The sequence below is a fragment of the Rhea americana genome, unplaced genomic scaffold, assembly GCF_003343005.1.
Source record: "Rhea americana isolate MKP2758 unplaced genomic scaffold, rheAme1 scaffold_54, whole genome shotgun sequence".
Taxonomy (NCBI): domain Eukaryota; kingdom Metazoa; phylum Chordata; class Aves; order Rheiformes; family Rheidae; genus Rhea; species Rhea americana.
Genome location: NW_028186690.1, coordinates 3,936,983 through 3,956,710, shown reverse-complemented (window position 1 = coordinate 3,956,710; position 19,728 = coordinate 3,936,983). Strand labels below are relative to the sequence as shown.

Below are 19,728 nucleotides of genomic sequence, written 5' to 3'. Positions count from 1 at the left end.
TTTCCTCCTGAGATGGTTCCTGGAAGAGTTACTTTGTTGATGAAACAAGGTAACACAGAAAATTTCACTCATACTCAAGATATAGAAAAGCCGGACTAGTTCTAGAATTTGGTTTCTGTTCTAATTTATGCTTACATAATGCTCTTCCATTAAAGTGCGATAATCTCAAAGCAATGGAAAGGTCAAAACTGCAAAAACATATATATAATCAAATTAAGTCTCAAACTGCAAATAGTTAAAACTTGTTACAGATTTGTCATTTTTATTAAATTTGCAGACACRTACAGAGACTTAAAAAATATGTAATATCATAAAGATGAAGTGAACAACCAAAAAGGATGTGGTACGATGGCTTTAGACCTTCATTCACTACACGGAGATTTCATCTTTGAGATTTACTTGTGATTCATAATTTTTCCATAGGAAATGTCAGCCTTATTTTTAAACTAGGAGATTGATGAGTGGATGGATAGATGGATTGATGGATACATGGATGGATAGATAGATAGATACAWTTCTACAAATTTCTTTTCCAAAACATGTCAAAGTTTATCACGTGAAATATCTGGCATCAGCTGTAAAGTTGAGGCTTGATCCTTAAAAAGCTCTAATGCTTTCTGGAGAGTGCTCTGCCAAGTCAATCTCTTTAAATGACATGGAAAGGRCAGTGCCACACACTTAGCAGCATTGAAAACTCTCCAAACAAGAGTGAACTAAGCAACTGTCCTGACCAAGGGACAGTAGAGAGGGGGGAGGAACGCTGACTCATGCACCTTCATCCATCCAGTTTTTACTAACAAGGTAAATGGGCAATTATTCTGGATTCACCCAAGGAAATACTCGGWACCTCAAGGGAATATTTTCCCTCTTCTCAAAACTAAGGAATAGATTTTTCTCTGTCTGGTAAGTGATAAGTTACACTCTCCTGTTAAACGTTCTTCTAAAAACAGTGTTAGAATAGGTTCATCCATAACCAGTTCTCAGCTCCTAATCCAACCCTAACCCAAACCTAATAGTTCCAAATTTCATCATAATAAACTTGGTTCAACAGCCCCTTTCCAGACCTTAATAAAATAAATTCCCATTGATTTCATTTTTGAATAATCATTTCATAGACATAAATTTTAACTCTAAAATCACTGGTATCATTTCTGTAATGTAAGAAAAAAATTATGAAATGGATTGTAAAATTCATGTAAGTACCTACTAATCCTAGGAATATTAGATGTGTTAAAGGCTTTGATGCATTTTATATATTTCCAAGAAAAAAAAAGAAAACAGTAACTTTAACCTCAGACAGCAAGTCCATTTTTATGGTCCCTAACACCAGCAGGTAAAAACCTTCTAATACATTACCCATGTCTGGTACACATCCATTTTCACTTACAAYCTCAGAGACCAAAGAAGAACTAAAACATTGTGAGTGAAACTCTGGCCCTGCTGAGCCAACAGATGATTGATTTACTGGAGTTAGGAATTCCTCTGAATTTTTTGGCAGATTCAACGGCTGTCCTCTTATTGTTATCTGGTTGTRTTGATAAACTCAAATTAAATCCACTCAGGAGTATTAAAAAAATAGAATTTCATAAAAAATAGTGTTTGGACCAAGGTTCTATAACACTAGTTTATCCTTTAGTCACCGTTTGTTTTTATTTTATACAATCATGTACTCAATTGGCTTAAGAACACTATTGCCATTGACACAATASTTCCAAAAATTGCACACTTTCTCTCTTCTATAGCAAATACTGAAGATTTCCATTTTAAAATAAATTTCTATTTTGTTGCGTCAAAAATATAAACACTGTATTTTTAGGTATTATACTTTAACAGTCCAAATACTAGTACCTCAGTATGCCTYGTAACAACTCTATGAAATAAGGAAAGAGTGTCATCCCCATTTCCCAGAGACACATAAACTTTATGTTCTAACCTCCCATATTTTTAGGTCATTCAGTTTCATTTAGTGACTCCTGGACTGAGCTGAACAACTCATGGTCTAGAAAGATATTCAGCTTTGTTTCACAAGTAATAAAAATGATGAAGTGAAGCAGAAACAATGAACTGCCGTATTGGAAGATTATGGTGGAACTGAGACTTGAACTTGGTTCTCTGGAGTCTCAAGCTAACTGCCTTAACGTCTTATCCTCTAGCCTACTCTGCGCAAGGCAGCTTCCTACAAACTGAGGGAGAAATGTCGTTGAGAGTTTAAAAAGTGCTGGATCTGATGAAATGCTTCTAGTTAAATATAAGCTCAGAATTTTGCACCAAAATTGTTCAAGCTGCGTGCCTGCCACATTTCACCTAGTTAAGGCCCTGGTCAGGTGCGTTTCACATAGATTATTTCCTAGATGATATATTAGAGGCAATGAAAACCGGAGATTCCTGGTGATTCTGAAAATGGGATTATTTTTACTCAGAAGTCTTGTTTTTTGACATCTAACTTTGGAAATACTGCTTTGTGTCCGTCCTCATGCACAAAATGAGATTGAAGGGTAGGTTTCCTCACAGTCTTATGCCAAYAGTCCTGCCATGAACTAATTGTTCCATTCCTGCAAGAATTCTTCTACAGCTGAGAAAGTAGTTCCAAACTGATACCAGTATAGTTACAAAATACGAATGGTGCAGGAGCACCATGCACGAGAGTTAGCTATCTGCATCACATTAACAGAACTACCACATGTCTTTGCTTGATGATCTTCAAAGAGTAGGTATCTGGTAGGGCACAAGAGGCTTCTAAACAGTTCAGCCTTTGTCTTTGTAGTTCAAATAGCAAACTCATTTGGCACACAATCAGGCTAAAATAAGAAATTTTGTCAGCAAATTAAAAGCACTAAATGGCTAGATTAGAATGAAAGCTATTTCAGTCTTAACCTTTATATTCCATCAGTTTTATTTCTCCATAATCTYTCACCTTTTCTTTGTGTCCCTAAGGCTAAAATCTTTCTGCATCCGGCTGAGGAATATGGCTGGGCAATGGGGAACTCTGCAGGAGGAAAAGAGAAGAATTTTCTTCTAGAATTTCTCCTTCAAACGCTAGTTTATTTACCTGCCTCCATACTCCCTTCTTCCTTAGGAGCAGGATACTTGGCTGTTCACAGATATGCCTAGGGTGTCCTTGTTCCATTTTATGCCCTCTGTGATGGAGGCTATAACTCTTTGATTTGTATTTGTTTACAGTAAATGGCATTGTACAGTATATGTTTTATCTAAAAACAAGCAAACAAAACAATGGCTGTGCAGCACCTGGGAAAGTACCAAAGCAGGTGAGTGCTAACCAGAGGAAGGAAAGAAGAAAATAAACTGTTTTTTTGAAAGTGGCTGTGGTTGATCAGTTGGAGGAAGYTTCCGATTCGCAGGATGGGGCAGGTGGGAAGGAGTCAGCACAGTCCGGGAGACACATGAGAGAAGCAGTGTGCAGAAACACCATCAATACAGTCACCATGACCCTTCTCCCTAGATAGTTTCCYGCCTTCCATGACCCTCAGGGGTCTAGGGAACTCATAGAAGACATTAGTAAATTTGTTCAGTCAAGGGAGCCATGGAGAGTTTCTGGATTAGAAGGCAAGACTGGAGGAAAAAAATTGTCCTGCAAAGCCTCTGAGATACTGGTTTACAAATTTTTGTATTTAACCTGTCTCCTGCAGTTGCATTGGTAGAGAGTTAACTTTCTCTAGTTCATTAGCCTGCAAGACTGGGAGCCTTCTGATGTGTTGGTGTCCTTATTCCAAACAAAATCTTGACCAGTTCTACTCCAAGGCTCTGCTGATCGGGGGTTTGTCATAGYCTTTGTGCCTTTGTGAAAAAGAAGATATTTCTAGAGTTCCAGGTATGACAATATCTATGATGTTATTTGCACTTGGAGGTGCACTAGTAAATTCAGGGTCCATCTCCTTTTCTTTTTTTGGAACAAGTACAGTTTTACAAATCTATACTGTAGACCATGCTTGGTTTCTGAATCCTTGGCGCTATAGCATGTATTTATTTGCCATTTATTTTTATCTCACTTTGTATCTCTTGACACAAGCTTCCTTTGCAGGTAAAGGAAGGGAATTTCTGCTGCATTGGGACTAAATCACTTTAGAGTTTCATTGTGTGAACAAATGCAGTTTCACAGCTCATTGCTCAGGCAGTGCAATCTGTCATGATGAAGAGGACACAAAGCAAGAAAACAAAGGGAAGAAATGTAGCCATAAGCAACCTTAGTGGTACCTATTTGCTCTCTGAGCAGGGATGGCAATTCGCCCACTATAAATCTCTCAAGATGTGCACACATCAGGTGTTGCACCTTCACTTAGGTAAATAGACTCAGAGACTGTTTTCTTCCTTAAGCCTCCAGATATGGGTTTGGGTTCATAAAACTTTGTCCTTTAATATCTTTGCAAGTAAACAGATGCAAGGCAAATTAAAACAGCTGACTGTTTCTAGACTCACTTCAGCAGACTGTGGCTTTCCACAAGGGAGTTATACATCAGCTGAATAATGCAATTTATAAGGAGTGTGAGGTGATCTGCATTTATCTACATTCAGGAAATAACCGTGTAAAATGAGCCTGATTCTTTTCTCATTTACCCAGCTTTCAAGTGGATTCCAGGGGGATTTCTCCTTGCAGCAGCCTGTATGAGAATCAAAACCAATGATTTCACATAGCAGTGATGAACCCAAACAAACTGATCTGCCTTTCTTCTACACCAGTGAAATTTTTTTTAGGGTATCTTATGCAGCTGCCTTACATGCATTATAAATCCATTCAGCTTCCTTGAGCATAAGGAAAGGTATTACCAATTTGTGAGATGTATGAACTGTGCATGCCAGCGCATCTCCCACTCCTCCAGTAGGCTGGGGACTACGCAGAGCAGCCTGTCCTGTGCGGTCTGCTCTTCTCCTAGGTCCTCTGGGGTGGAGTCAAGACAAGCCTCTTCAAGAGGCAAAAAAAAAGCATTTCCATGCAGCAGCTGGGGACAGAAGCCCAAGTATCAGGGTCAGGAGGAAGACCCCAACTCTCTGCAGGCAGCTGCACATGCCAACCAACCTGCGAGGAGACCTGGGCTGCTCCCAGCTGTGCAAAAGCAGCTGCCATGAGACACCTATACCGAATGCTCCTTAGGAGCATCTTTGCGAGGACTTTTTTCAGTCTCATTCCCCTACAGTTAGCGAGAGGGAATGACACAGGCTTTTGTGTATTACAGGAAAGCCATTTAGGTAGAAATACTTTTGAAATACTATGAAGGCTTTTCTTGCATAAAATGTTTGACATACTGTTACTCACTTCACTGCCTGTGGGAATTTCTCTTTAGTATCCAAGAACCGTTCATGAGTGGATCTATTACTATGTTCCTATCTCTTCCCATGAGCATTTGCATCTTTTTTCAGCTGTTAACATCTTAGATAATTTTCCAAGGAGATTAGAAGCAAAGCTCTAGGAACAATAAGTGATACTTAAAATAAAGGGAGAGAATTAAAAAGACAGCCCTATGAGAAGATATCTTACCCTTCCTATTTTTCTGGGATTTGGTTCTACTGAAAGATACTTTCTTGTGGATAAGGATAACAAGTCATCGCCCTTTTCCAAAAATATAAAAGCATAATAGCTGTATTCTTCTCAGTCTCTTCTGAGGCTCTGCACTTCATTTTTTTCCAAATGAGTTCCTTGTAAAAATGTCACATCACAGTGCTGCTCAAAGGCTACTTAATATTCTTCTTTTCTTAAAAGAGCTCCCTGACATCTGAGGTTTCTTTAATCAGCTCCAAAGATAGCCTGTGTTCCACATTGTTTTGCTTGCTAAATTAGAATGAAATGCACTGAAACCATAATCTGTACATTTTTCATTTGACTTGGAGAAATAACATGGYTTGGGAACAACATTTTAATTGCTGAGAGTCTTCTGTTGCCTAAAAATATTACAAAAGAGAACAGATATGGCCTAGTCATGTTTGTAAGAACTATTTACAAAACTAAGGGTTTTACAGAATCTGATTCAATATCTTCAAGCTAACATGAAAGTAAGCATGTTGTTATGAATTTCTTGTTTGTGATAAGCATCAGTTTCAGGCTTGAGCTGTGTTTTAATGGTATTTCACAAGCAGGAAAAATACAGCTTGGAAGGAAATGGAATGTTCACACTGTGGAAAATCTAACACTGCAAAATGTTTCATTCCAGAGTGAGATAAAAAACTAAAAATAGAGCTGTGTTTATGCTGAAGTACTACATTTTTTTACTATTGGAACAGTTAATACTTTATATAAGGACTATATATATATATATACATGTATATATGTATATATATAACAATAGTCTATCATATTCAATTTGATAGGGTCTAAATGAATCAAAATTATAACTGAACAAAAATTTTATCTTGTAAAAATGAGGCATTTTTCTCCATTTGTATTTAATTAAATTTAATCAATTTAAAAATTTTCCCTGTTAAAATAGAGAAACATATTCTAATAACACCTAAAAATGAATGAAACTATAGTAAGAAAAAGATTAACCAAAAGCCTTCCTGACCAACTTTAGAGTAAAATGGTCATTCAAATCACTGTTCAAGTGCAAGATTCAAATATATTTAGAGCTTGTGAACTGAAATAGGCCATAGTTTTGCATGAGGATGATCTAAAATGGTATGACTATACCTCACCATTGACAAAGGAGTGGGTAAGGATACAGACTGTATTTGGCATTGCTTTATGAGCCATGCAAGCACTGTTGGACCTATTCTCTCTTTTAACTAATTTAAAGAAGAGCCAAGATATTTTCCTTCCCTCCACACTTCCCAAGCTCTGGAAGGTTGCCCTAGAAAGTGAACACAACATTGCGGCTCCATTACCTATGTCGTATAAAAACACCCACAAACACTAAGCATGGAAGTTGTGATATATATTCCTTTATGGGAGCTTTTTGGGCTGAAACATAAAAAGCAAGTTAGAGGATAATGTACAGCAGGATTAGTGCATCTTTGCAGATTCATCTGCTATATTCTCCAGTCAGAAGTGCTAGAAAAGCAACACTGCAAAGTTTTCTTGAGTTACACTGTAGTATCATTTGTGAAGCAGATTCTTTACTGTTCTTGTAAACTAGGGTGAAAATCCTTCCATGGATCCTCACCAAAAATTCCTCATCCACTCCTCAGAAAAATGAGTAAAGATAGTATCAATAGACTCAAATATGTATTGCGTAGATGAACAAAAAGGACAAATTATATTTTAAATTTTGATTTCTATATSAATGTTTTTTCTATTTTTTTAAATTTCCTACAAGTATGAAGGTGGCAAAAATAATAAGTTAGAAATACTTTTCACTTAACTGTTATACTTGTATTTATGAGCAGGCAGCATTCTATGTGTGCAACAATTTATTAGAATTGCTAGGCTGCCACCACAGCAGCTCCACTGAAAGTTTGTTCTGTGATGATAACTTTTTTGGTATGTATGGAAAAGAAAAATAGAAAGTGAGAGCCTTATAGTTAGGGTTTGTGTTTTGCCAGTTCTATACCCTGAATTTACTGTAGATTTAAGGGAAAGTGATTATGGGAATTGTAAATGTTATAAGGATAACCCAAGAGTGATGGGGCGTTGGGTCTGTAGAATGAATAATGTTGCAATTCCTGAAACGTAAAATATCTCCATGTTTATAAATGGTTACTGACATTGAAAAAGAACGAGTAAAGACTCAGTAGTTATGTCTTYTGTGATGTACCCTAGCCTTGAGATGAGCTTTATTTTTGACAGGGACCTGCAGAAAAGCTGTACAAGTGATACACTGGGGAACAGTAGTGAGCAGGTGAGTAGGAACTGGGAACTGGGAGCAGGCAGCAGGCAGGAAACAGTAGAGGAGATCCTCTAATACCTCCCTTACCTGCCATATTTAAGAAATTGCTATTTTCTAGCTATTTGAGTTCTTGTTCAGTTTGTTGCTTTTTCATACATCTGGGATACAGAGTCCAGCCTTGTGTAGTTATGGTTATGGGAAACTGTTTTTTAGCAAGTGACAAATGGATTCAGGGCAGGGTGTGCACACATTTTTGCATTACAGAGCTTTGCAGACCTAACATGAGTCGAAGTGTGGTAGGCAAGACCAAACAAGGCACTGAATGGCTAGACTGCTCTGAAGGACTTATTTTTCTTGCTGAAGCATCAGATCATATCAGCTTCTCTTCTTGTTTGTTGTTAGGCATCTTTATACCATATTGGCATTATAAAAGACTTCAGTACTGCTTGGAATAGATCCCATACCTCTTTAAACACTGGATCTGTTAGAAAGGATAATTCTGAAAAAAAAAAAAAACAAAAAAAAAAAAAACAAAAAGGCACTGTATATCCTCCACTCTTCAGAGCCAAAGTATTTGTTGCATGATGCTCTCCAGCTCATTCCTGTGTCAGCAATGCAGAGCCATTACAACCATCAGCTGTAGTCAGGAGCATTATAAAACCATTGCTTTATCATGAGCAAAGTGCTTGCCATGAAAACTCCAGATTACTGAGATTTTTATACTAATTCAGTGAAAGTGTTCATGATATGTTAAGCATGTCTTGATTTTCAGTCCCCAAGTTATATTTCCAAGTAAAAATTTGGATAACTTATGGAGAACATACTTTGCACAAATAATGAAAGCTAAATCTGAGGCATCCAGGCCGCATTTTTACTGTGTAAATTTTTTATGCTGCCCTGTATAGAAAAAAGTCAAACTTTTAAAGTTGATTTTCATTAGCCGTCAAATTGTTATAAAATCTTCTAAGGACATCATAGGRAAAATTTTCAATCTTTAAGCCTTATATCTTAAACATTTAATGATCTTTTATGTGTCAATATCAACCAGTTGTACTTTATTCACTCGACTCCCTCTGGTGGCTAATTTCTCGATTTTAAATGTGGTACAGTGTTTTGGCTCCTTTTTGATGTTGTGTAGGTTAGTGGTCTGCTCATGGGCTCTCACATCATCCTGACTGTGGAAATATTACTGAAGCTTTTGTTCATGTTATAAAATCTTTATTACTGATTTTAAATAATACATTTACCAGTTCAGCTAAACTTACAGACAAACTATTATCAGATCTACATAATATCAAAAAGACTGCAGAAAATGGTGAATTTAAATAACTATTTTATAAAATAAATAATATTTCCTGCTTATGTGCTTCCATTTTACCTATCACACCAGTATACAAACATCTTACAAATAGTCTCGATTTGTCTCAGGGCAGGCTGAGAAAAGAAGCTGAAGCCTAAAGGAGGCAAGTTATTTCCCCAATTTCATGTGCAAAGTCACTGGCATATTTGTAAAATTACGCCTTGATTTTCTTCTAACCAAGGGCCGTTTGCTTTACCTGGTCTTATAAAGGGACCTTAAAATCTACTAGCTTGCTTCTACTTTCAAGGGTTTTGTTTGCCCACTGCTGAAGACTGAACGCTCCTCTGCGGCCATCCTCACCCAGCCGTTCTTCACTCCCTCCTTCCTCGACACCTAGCAGGGAAGTCTGACAGCGTCTCTGTGTCCAAAATCCACGTAGGGATTTGACAATAAAAGACTCTCATGGCATTGTGGTCTAATCACCTAACTTTATGAGAACTGAATGCTGCTAGAATTATCCTACTTAATTAAGGCATTTTGATGACTGCTAAACTTCTTTATAAAGACTGCATCACATCTTCTTACAGTAATAGCCCTCTCTCTATAAGCTGTCCTTTCTTGTGCATGCCCRACCTCACATTCATCAAGCAATACCACCATAGCTAAAATACCAWGCAAGAGAAATTACATATTTTAAAGAAAAAGTGGACAGTAAGGATAATCATCATCAYACTTGCTAGGTGAGAGGAAGATGAAAATATTTGTTTATCCTGCTATCAAATTGACCCTGTGATTTACTTGTTAAATTACACACTATATAAGAACACAAATAATCTCAAGAGTACTGTGTTGATAAGTCACTCTCCTTACCCAATTCTGATCATATAATTCCTTCTCCTGCATGAAGAAATCTTCTTAGCTGAATATGTAAGGCACATGCATAAAAGTAGCATGGCTGGCCCAAAATGTRGAAAGATACAGTGATACATCTAAGGAGGTCTCTCATGTCACCTCTGCTAAACAGGATCCTACTATTTTTAACATTTTAATTCAGGTTAAAATCCAGGTCTCACTTTCTTTCAAACACTTGCACCTCCCTGCCTATATATATATGTACACAATATATTTGACATGATTTTCTATTGACTTGAATGGAAATTTTTATTCAGTGATTTCATATTCCAAGGCTGTTTCTCTGAAGAAAGGTTGTTTTGTCAAATGTCCAGTTATGTGATCCCAGTGAATTCATYATGGCCAAGACTCTGGTCTTTATCCTGCAAATATTTATGCATGGACTTTTTATGTTTGAATTTCATTTTTATACATGAATCATAACTCTTGTGGATCCCATGAAATGTAGGCATGCCTACTCTTGGTAATGTGGAATCAGAATAATGATACAAATTAAACCTAAGCACATCAGTACCATCTCTGTCTAATAGAGAACAGTACATCCTTAGAACAATTTTTTCCATTTTTAGATTTGCCCTATATTATAGCTTCTGTGTATTTTAGAGTAGACTCACAGTTAAAATACATAAGAACGAAAACTGTCACCTATAAAAGTTCATTAACACCAGAGGCCATTCCAATCCCAGTGCCATAACCATTTGGTTGCTTTCCGACCTCATGAGTTTTTTTTTCTCTGCCCAAATAATTCTTCTTTTTCTAGACATGGAGTACAGTAACTGCAAACGAAAGCAGAGCTATCTCAGCCAGCTAAAAAACAGAACATTCTCCTGTTTTGGGGGCAGGGTGGATCCAAACACTTASGGGCTTAGGAAAGGATAAAAATCAGAGTTTCAATTTCCTGGAAAAGTGCTCTCAAATGTCAGGCATAAGCATCGCTGCATCAGTTAACCTAATAGCAATCTTGTCTGCAAGGTTTGTGGATTTTGTCTGAAGCGTTCAGTACTGGGAAGGCCTGAACCAACCTACTCTGTGCAGTGCCAGGTTAATGACACCCCACTGAGATTGATATGAACCAAACAGAGAGCACAGTAACAGCGTGAATGATGCAAGGTCTAAAAACCRTAACTTATAAGGATGGTTATGAAAGAGTTAGGGTTGTTGATGGAGGACATGATCAGAGTTGCTAAAASACTGCTGCAAATAAGTAAGAAGGATCTGTTATCCATCTCTGGTGATGAGAGAAGAAGAAATAAAAGTAGCTTTTAATCAAAGAAAGGATATCTAGGCTAGATGTTAAGATACATTTTATTGCAGTAAGACAAATATGCTCTAGAAAAGCTCATCTGGGGAGACAGTAGAAWCTCACCAGCAGAAGTCATAAGCAACATGTCCCACACGGGAACAAACTGATCCTGCTGGGGGCTGGAGGAGGGGTTAGATGACCTTTTGCTTTTGGTGCTATTTTTGTAGGTGCTAGGATTCTCAGAGCATATTTACAGGGTGAWTCTTTGTGGTGGAAAGGCATCTAAACTCTGGACTGCAGTAGGGTCTGGGCTGGAAATAGGTGCTTGCACATGCCTGAATGAAGCAGCTGCTTGCGTTTAGGTGCTGGAGGAACTTTCAGATTGACCTTGCAAATATCTCCAGGACAAGGCAAGGGCAAAGAAATGCTCCCTGCAAAGATGTGTTGGACAGAAAGTTTACAGCTGAGCACAGTAATATCCATTCACAGCATATTGGCATGTGACAWGCAGAGAATTTTAGGCTTGAATGAAGCATGACTAGCTAATAATAAMAATTGCACAGTATATTTATAGGTATAAATTTGCATAGGTTTCTCAGGACCAGTGAGGTCAAGAACCCAACATATTTTCTTTTCTCAGCTCTGCGGCAAAATCCTGCAGTTATTTATGCCAAGTTATACAGTTAACTCTAGACAGAAGATGTCTTATCCAAGCACTAAATGCTCACAATTCAAGTTTAAATACAGTATGGTTCAGGCACATTCTTTTTTTCTGCATATGAGTAACACGAAGTACCAACATCCTATTTGTTCCACTTGATCTGCTTTTCTAGTAACTAGTCCAGCATTTAACCCTGAAGGCTTCAGATGAGGTTCTTAGATTCTATCTGAGTTAAACTATCTGAATGAATAGAAACCAAAACCGCTACTGTGCATATCCTGCCCTCCTTGAGTATCCCTATTTTTAAATACAGTATACCTTGACGGTGCATCCCTAGCTAAAGCTACAGGTTTAAGTACACTTAACCAGCCAGCAAGAGATAGTGTAAATGTTGATTTGCAGTTGGATTCATCTGGATTTTTTTATATACACAACTCCCTGGCCCTCTAGCTCTCAACTCTTGAGTAAAAACACTTCTTCATAGATTTAATTTTATGCCCAGAAACACACATATCAGTGGCACCATAATAATGACTATAAAAAAGACATATAGAATACCATTTGTATGATATCCTTGTTTTTCCATGATTTTATTCATCAAAATAACCATGTGTGATGTGTCATTAATATTTTCACATATTTTCTTACAGCATTTACACAACAYTTTAACCGACAGTGTATAACAAAGAGACTCTAAAGTAGCCCTGTAGAGTTTAACTGAGCAAAGCAGCCAGAAAGAAGAGAAGGTCGGGAGCCCTTCCCCATGAGAGGTCCACTCTTGGAGGAGTCCTGCAGGAGCGTTAGCTAGAACATGTGCTGTAGAAAGTACTCTGTGCTTCCAGCTGAGGAGAAACAAAGTGCTGGCGCAAATAACAGGCAAATTAGCATTCAAACCTTTGATATAATGAAAGTAAGTTAAATGAGAAAGCRATGGACCAAGCAGGAAATAAAATGGAGTCCATGTTACACAGCCACTATTCTGCTTATTGTGCGCTGGGAGCCCGTAACTTGAAAAATACTTATTTCTCTTTGGGACTGAAGTGTTAATCTTCTCATGTTACGTCCCAGCCACTRTTTTTAGCCTTGAGGCCACCTCTCCTCACCCCCCACACCTTCTTCTTCTGTCTCCCTAGGGCTCCAGGCCCCTTGACTGCAAGCCGCAGCCTGGCTCCAGCCGCGGCCGGCCGGCCAGGCGCAAGGACAGCAGTGGGAAGGGGAAGGATCAGGCCCTCTTCCCGTCCCGTGCAGGGCAGCAACCACCTGGCTTACATCACTGCATGCGAGGGCAGATATCAGGCTCCAGATGTAATTCCTTTTTCCTGGCAGCCTGTTCCCTGGACACCTTGCAGGCTGGTAGCCGGACTCCCGTTTCCCTCTTGTTGGATGTTTTTGCTGCTGAATTTTCAACTCCACAAGCCACGGTTCGCTCTTTTGCATGAGGCTGCAGGTTGCGGTTTCACACACCGGCAGCTGCAGGAGCGCAAGGGCAGAGCATAACTTTTTCTCGTTAGGGTCCATAGTTCTGGTCATTCCTGCCATGCGGAAATGTTATCAAGACACTCAGTTTATTGGCATAGCTTTGTCTATTGCAAAAGCATGTATTGTTATTAACAGGCAGTTAAAGAATTAAACACAGTGCGTTCGTTGTTACAAGTTTGCTCATTGACAATTCTCATTCTCAGAGAACCAGTGGGTGCAGAAAGGTTTCAACCATCTTTTTTTTTTTTTTTTTTTTTGGTTGCCCTTATAAAAGTTCCCCTAAATAGTTCGCCAAGGTTAAAAGAATGCATTTATGTACTAGCTAATTCTGAGAATGGTCCTTGCTTCTTGTCCGGGTCAGATAGAAGCAAAATCTGCTTCCTATCTGTATGTTTTTCCGTCTACTGGTGTGACCTTTTTCCCTAAGGTACTTCTAAATCCTCCTTTTTTTATTATTATTCTTTTTTTTTCTCTGTTTTTCCCAGGTCACTGGATATTTTATTTCCATCTTCACCTATTGTAATATTTTCTGTGCACATTACTTTTCCTTAAATTCCTTAGTGATTTAATAAAATTCATGTCTKTCTTTGATTTCTTTTCAGAATCCTGTCCTAAAACATATTTTCTATCCCCTGTTTGATGTTTTGCTTTAAGAGAATGCTCTTTAAATGGACTATTCTTAAATGGCACCCTCTGTAGAGAGTCTACTTCTTTCAGTAAGTACATTTTAAACTCCATTTTAATAGCATACTCTAGTAGTCACCTTTAATGTCATCCTGCTTATCACATCAAATCAATGGTTGTCCACAGTCCTTCACTGACGTATAATGAAGAATATATCTAACAAACATCAGATGATTTGTATGTGAGTACACTTCTGTGTAGTTTCTTATGAAATTAAACCATTTTTTGATACAGAAACAGAAACTTGGTTTTTTTAGGAATAAGGAAAGTTGCTTCCCAGGTGAAATAGCAAAACCAAAAATCTCACCAAATTTCTAGCACAAGGATTAAAATTAATTCTGAGCAGCTCTACACAGCACATGGATGTCAGACACCCTCCCAGCTCCTTCACGGTCCTCACAAACCCTGGTGAGACTCGAGCGCCTCTGGAGCCGGCTGCACGCAGGCTGCTGGACGGGGACGGCGCGTGAAGCAGCCCGTCTAGGCATCGCTGCTTCTCCACCACGGGCCATCCAGGCCTGTGCACRCCAGGCTCTGCAGTGAGGTCTCGCTATTTCTGACTGGTGGGAAGGTCAGATATTTCAAATCAGAATCTCACCGGAGATGACTAAGTGTTTCCACAGCACACGCGGCACTCGGCAGCCTGCTCTCTCTGCCATTCGGGCTGTCGCAGCCCTCAGGACTTACTCTGAAATAGCTCTTCCCCRGGCAAGTGCCTCCCCAGTGGAAGAGTTCAGAGTGCGGTGGCAAGGGCAGACCGCTGAGCACTGCTCCAAAGGCCCCTTCAGGGCTAATTTGTCTGACATTGTTTTGCTCACGCTTCCTGCTGCAAAGCAAGGAGTCACTTAGCAAATGTTCATAGAAAGCCCCTCGCCAGCAGTTCGGAGACCAGCGGTGAGCACTTGCTTGCCAAACCCTCCTATTGCCTTCGCGGAAGCACTGAGCACTTCATCAGACCATACAAAGATGGGTTTTTAATCCTTTTTCCCCACACCTTTTCACTTTTCCCCTCCAGCATTGTTGGTCTTGGCTTTTGGTAGCCCAGCCAAGATCTACTCTCTTTTAGTAGGATTGGGCAAATCCATCAGAAATCTAATGCTCTGCCCCATTTGTAGCCATTCAAGAGATAGTGCACAAGAAATGAAGCTTTGCATTCTGGTTTTCAGTGAATAAATACACATCAAAAGGGTGTCACAGGGGGCACCACACTAAATATTTAATGTTTTACAGGGCAGTATGTACAYATTTTCTTTAAAATAACATTTTATGTGCACTTTGATCAGCATACACTTATTGATAGAGATCATTTTTCACAAATAATTACTATTGGAGCTGTTCATAGTATTAGTTTTCATAAATTCATCCAATTATAATTAATATGTGCCTTTCAAGGACCTAAAAGGGAAGGCATTCAATATTTCTTGTCTCTAATTTTAGTATGATCTGATTTTCCTCTGGTTGCCTTTCCAAACACCTGGGGCCAGCCATATGAGTAAATTAGATTGTGCTAAAATGCATATTAATGAAGCTCAAGCAATGGTTCCCTAAAGGGACAGTAAAACTATATATAGCTCCTATTTTTCCTCTCTCTTGGTTAATATGCCTTTCAACACATTCAGATCCTAGTAAAATTGTGCCATTTTGTAACAGCAAAAAATACAAAGAAATCATTAAAACATAAACTCAGAGGCACATTTATTTGAAGTAGATAAATGATCATTGGTTTTAGCACTTGCATTTTTTAATTATTTCATATTAAAAATGAATTTCTTTTTAATTGACTTACTTATTCTATGAGAAAAAATAATATCTAGATATCTACGTAGAAGGAAATGGCATATTTGCAAATTGCCTACACTGATCTCTGTTTTTCTCTTYATAACAAAAAAAAATGTAGTGTTCATTATACTCATTATAATGGATAGCAGTGGAGGAGAGCAGGCAATTACCACATGTAACAGAATGAAAAGAAAAAGTTTGGGAAAAGGACACTGTAATAAATCCCAGTTCCTTAAGGAAGTGCCCTAGTGTTATAAAAAACTGTCTACAACAGCATTTTAGTCTGGATCAGCAGTGTGCTTTTTAAGTAAATTGTTATCATCTCTGCCTATAACACTTTGATTCACATCATAGAGGGGTCCCAAAGCACACCAAATACACTGATATACTCCAGAGTAAAACCTCCTCACTGCACGCTCTGCACCACCACTTTTAAGTGATGGATGCAGAGAAGACTGCCAGGATGGGCAAGGAAACTCAACTTATCGTACCAGAAAGAATTAGGTTGGTAGAGACCCATGGCTAAGAGAGGATATGACTCATTGATAAGCAACAGGAAGGGAAAAGAAACACTGAGGCACAAAACACACCAACCCAAAAACGAAGAAGTGCGAATTGCTCACATTCTAGAAATTAGAAGGAAGATCTCAACACAGATCTAAGGAATAGATCTAAATAAAAATGAAATTTTGGAACAATCTTTCACCTGGACTATCACACCTTAAGGAAAGCCTAAATACTTTAAAATTGAATTTATGAAAAGAACTGTATAATACGGCTGCCTGTAAGAGTAGGGGACTGAATCTGATAGTCCAATAACTAGGTTTCATTCCTAAGGGTATAAAAAGCATAATGCAAGATCTCCATATTGTTATAATCAAAGTGCTTTTTTAACAGATTCAAGTCATTTTCACGTGACTTTAAACTGTGAAAAAAGCAGATGACTTCTCAGTGCAAAAATAATCACATTTTTAGAATGAGGATTAATGTTTCTGTTAAACTTGTAAAAGAATTGGATGGAAATGTCAAAAGATACTCTTCACAAACGGTACAATGGTCATGCAAATGCAGCGTCTGTAAAGTAGCTCTTGTGGCTGGATCTACAAGCAAGTTACTAGTCACGACTTTTTTTTTTTTTTTTTTCTTTCATTGAACCATGTAAAGCGTCTCAGAATAAACAATCAAGATCAAGGACACRCAGAATCAGTGCTACTTCTCAAGGTTTTGACCATCAGGGTCTTTGCAATGCATGATTGACAAGCAGGAGGAGATTTACATTCAGTAAGCAGCTACATGATGATGCAAGTTTTCGTTTTCTCCTGAACACCCCTTTGGAGTCAACAATTGAAAATATAAGATGACAGCTCTCTATATTTAACTGAACTTTACTTTCTCTGTTCTATTTTTTCTCCCAATGAAACTGAATTTTTAAGCACATCAAAGTCTTCTTACTTTAAAATTTGCATTCAATTTTACAACTACCAAGTGTTCATTCTGWGTGTTTTGTTTTATTATTCCTATCTTTTTCCCGTATTGGCCTACCGCCTCCATTACAAGTGCTAAGTTCCCTTCCCTACTTGCTCTTCCCTTTGAAGACAATCCCAGCCTCCACACCAGAACCAACTCCTTGCCACCCCGGACAACGTTTGCAGCCTGGTGTTTTCTAGCACCAAGAATGTTGGAGTGGAGAGACAATGCTCAGGGCCCGAGTACTTCTGCTACCCTGCTCCTCGCACCCTCCCCACCATTAACTGTCTCCAGGAGCAGTCAAAGCCCATCTTTCTTCTCCTGCGACTACAGACTACAATTCTTGAGATAGGACTTCCTGGTAGGCAGTGACCAYTTTTTTCCCCTTGATTGCTCTGGACACCAAGCATGTTGACAGAGCTTGATTCACTTATGGACTATCCATCTTTAAAGTTATTTCTAGCACTAACACTGGCCCTTGCAGTAAAGATTTTGTACAGGTTCGAGGTTGGGAGAAAGGTCATCTGACCACAGCAAAGGATGCTGTCATTCAAAAGTGGTCCATGAATGCTACAAGGGAAAATCAGACGTGTTCTCCTAGGAGAGGAACATTAATCCAGGGCTCCTGYAGAGTTTCCTGACATCTCTGCGTTCATTCTGTAAGATTTACCATAGGAGGTTCAGTTAGATTCTGAAAAATTAAAATGCCAAACAGTAAGTTAGTGTGTATATTAAATGCAGAATTAAAAACTAAAGAGAGAAAGGTGAAAAAGTCAGATTTTTATACGATATTCTGACTATATCATGCAGTGTCATTCTACAAAAGTAATCCTAGTTCAATTAAATCGCTTTTAGAAAAATTAATTCTTATGTACAAAATACGCAAGACATTTAACTTTTCATCTTTTATGATTTAATTGTAAAGCAGAACATTTTGGTGAAACAATTTTGTGTATTTAACTTTGAAGCAGTTTTCAAAAGTCAATGACATGGTTTTAAAATACAGCACAGCAAAGGATATTTCGTTCTACTGCAGTTGTCATAAACAGCCTTAATTTCCAGTCTAAATTACTGACCTAAATATAGTCAGACAAATTAATGCAATGCAAAATTATAGAACTCATACTGTATATTTGCTCATTGCAACATGCATAACATGCATCTCATCTGCCAGGCACAAGGTTACTACACATTTAGCATTTTTTTCCCCCTTTTATGCTCAAGTGGAGAGGAAAACATGCCTCAAAATGCTCATAGCTGAGTTGAAAAAAATCATTAATTTTTTTGACTATTATTGATTCTGACTATTCTATTCTTTGGAATACTTTTTCCTAAATATCCAATGCCATAGCATAATTTCTGTTAAGATGTTTAAGATTTCAAGTGGGTAATAATAACCAAATGGCCTTTTGGATTATTGGTGTGGGTTTTTTGAAGCCACCAGCAGTATGAAGTGTATCCAGGTACCACAGATGACCAGTACATGTGCAGTTTTGTTTCTCAGCCTGTCTCCTGATGACAGTACTTGGTTTTGGAGTGACACAAGGCACAGACGGTCTGAACCAAGGCCCTGTTGAGACTGAATTCATTGAGAAAGGGCTGAATTCACTGAGGACACGATTCCTAATGGCAAAAGATGTCTCAGCTATTGGTATATCACTRATCATCTCAGGTTGTGACAACAGAAAAGAAGATTAGCTCTTGCAGCAAGAGATGATACTGAAAACCAGAAGCAGTGAGCGGTACAATTTATTTCATAGTCCTAAAGAAGAAAAATATTCTACTTTACTATAAATAAAGACCTGGTCTCTTTGAGGCAGCAGTCCTCCAGACAATTTAAAAAATTGAGTCTTTTCCTCTTCTTTCACACACTGTAGCTTATTATGAAAAAAGGAGAAACCTTAATTGTTCAGTGTGTCACCTTCTTTTTGACAGGAGGAAATGAGGAACAATTACTGTGTCTGTGGATTTCATGTGGAGTTGGGAAGACAATAAAAATGAAGTGAGATTTTCTTTAAATGCAAAATGAAAAGAAACTATGAGCAGCAGCACGAATGGTGTCTTTTTTTTTGGCAGGGGGTCTCACAGCTGAATTGCATTACCCTCACCTTCTTTCTCCTACTTCTTACGTGTCACTCCCAGCACTTCGGCATGGTGCACCACGGGAATGGGTATCACCAGGCCAAGAAGCTGCTGTCCCTGAGTGTCCACAAAAGCTGGGAAAGCTCTTAAATGCAAAACAGATTTGCCCCATAGCTTCAAGAAAAAACAAACTTGAAAAAGAATTCTCCAGCTGAACCCTACTCAACTACATCTTTCCTAACTCCTTACCTTTACCCGAAATAACTACCTGGAAAAATGAGCATTTCCTGAAGTTAGTCCTGAAGACTAGTGTGCTCAGGTTTTGGTGCACTAAGGCAGAAGACATCAC

At 38.4% G+C, this 19,728-nt stretch overlaps 1 long non-coding RNA gene across 1 annotated transcript; it reads left to right on the top strand.

Moving 5' to 3' along the window:
* The first annotated feature begins 7,733 nt into the window (after positions 1-7,733).
* LOC146588131 (uncharacterized) lies at positions 7,734-17,369 on the top strand. The gene is made up of 3 exons (XR_014897484.1): positions 7,734-7,784; positions 13,970-14,083; positions 16,995-17,369. It is a non-coding gene; the product is annotated as an uncharacterized LOC146588131 (long non-coding RNA).
* The last annotated feature ends 2,359 nt before the right edge of the window (positions 17,370-19,728 follow it).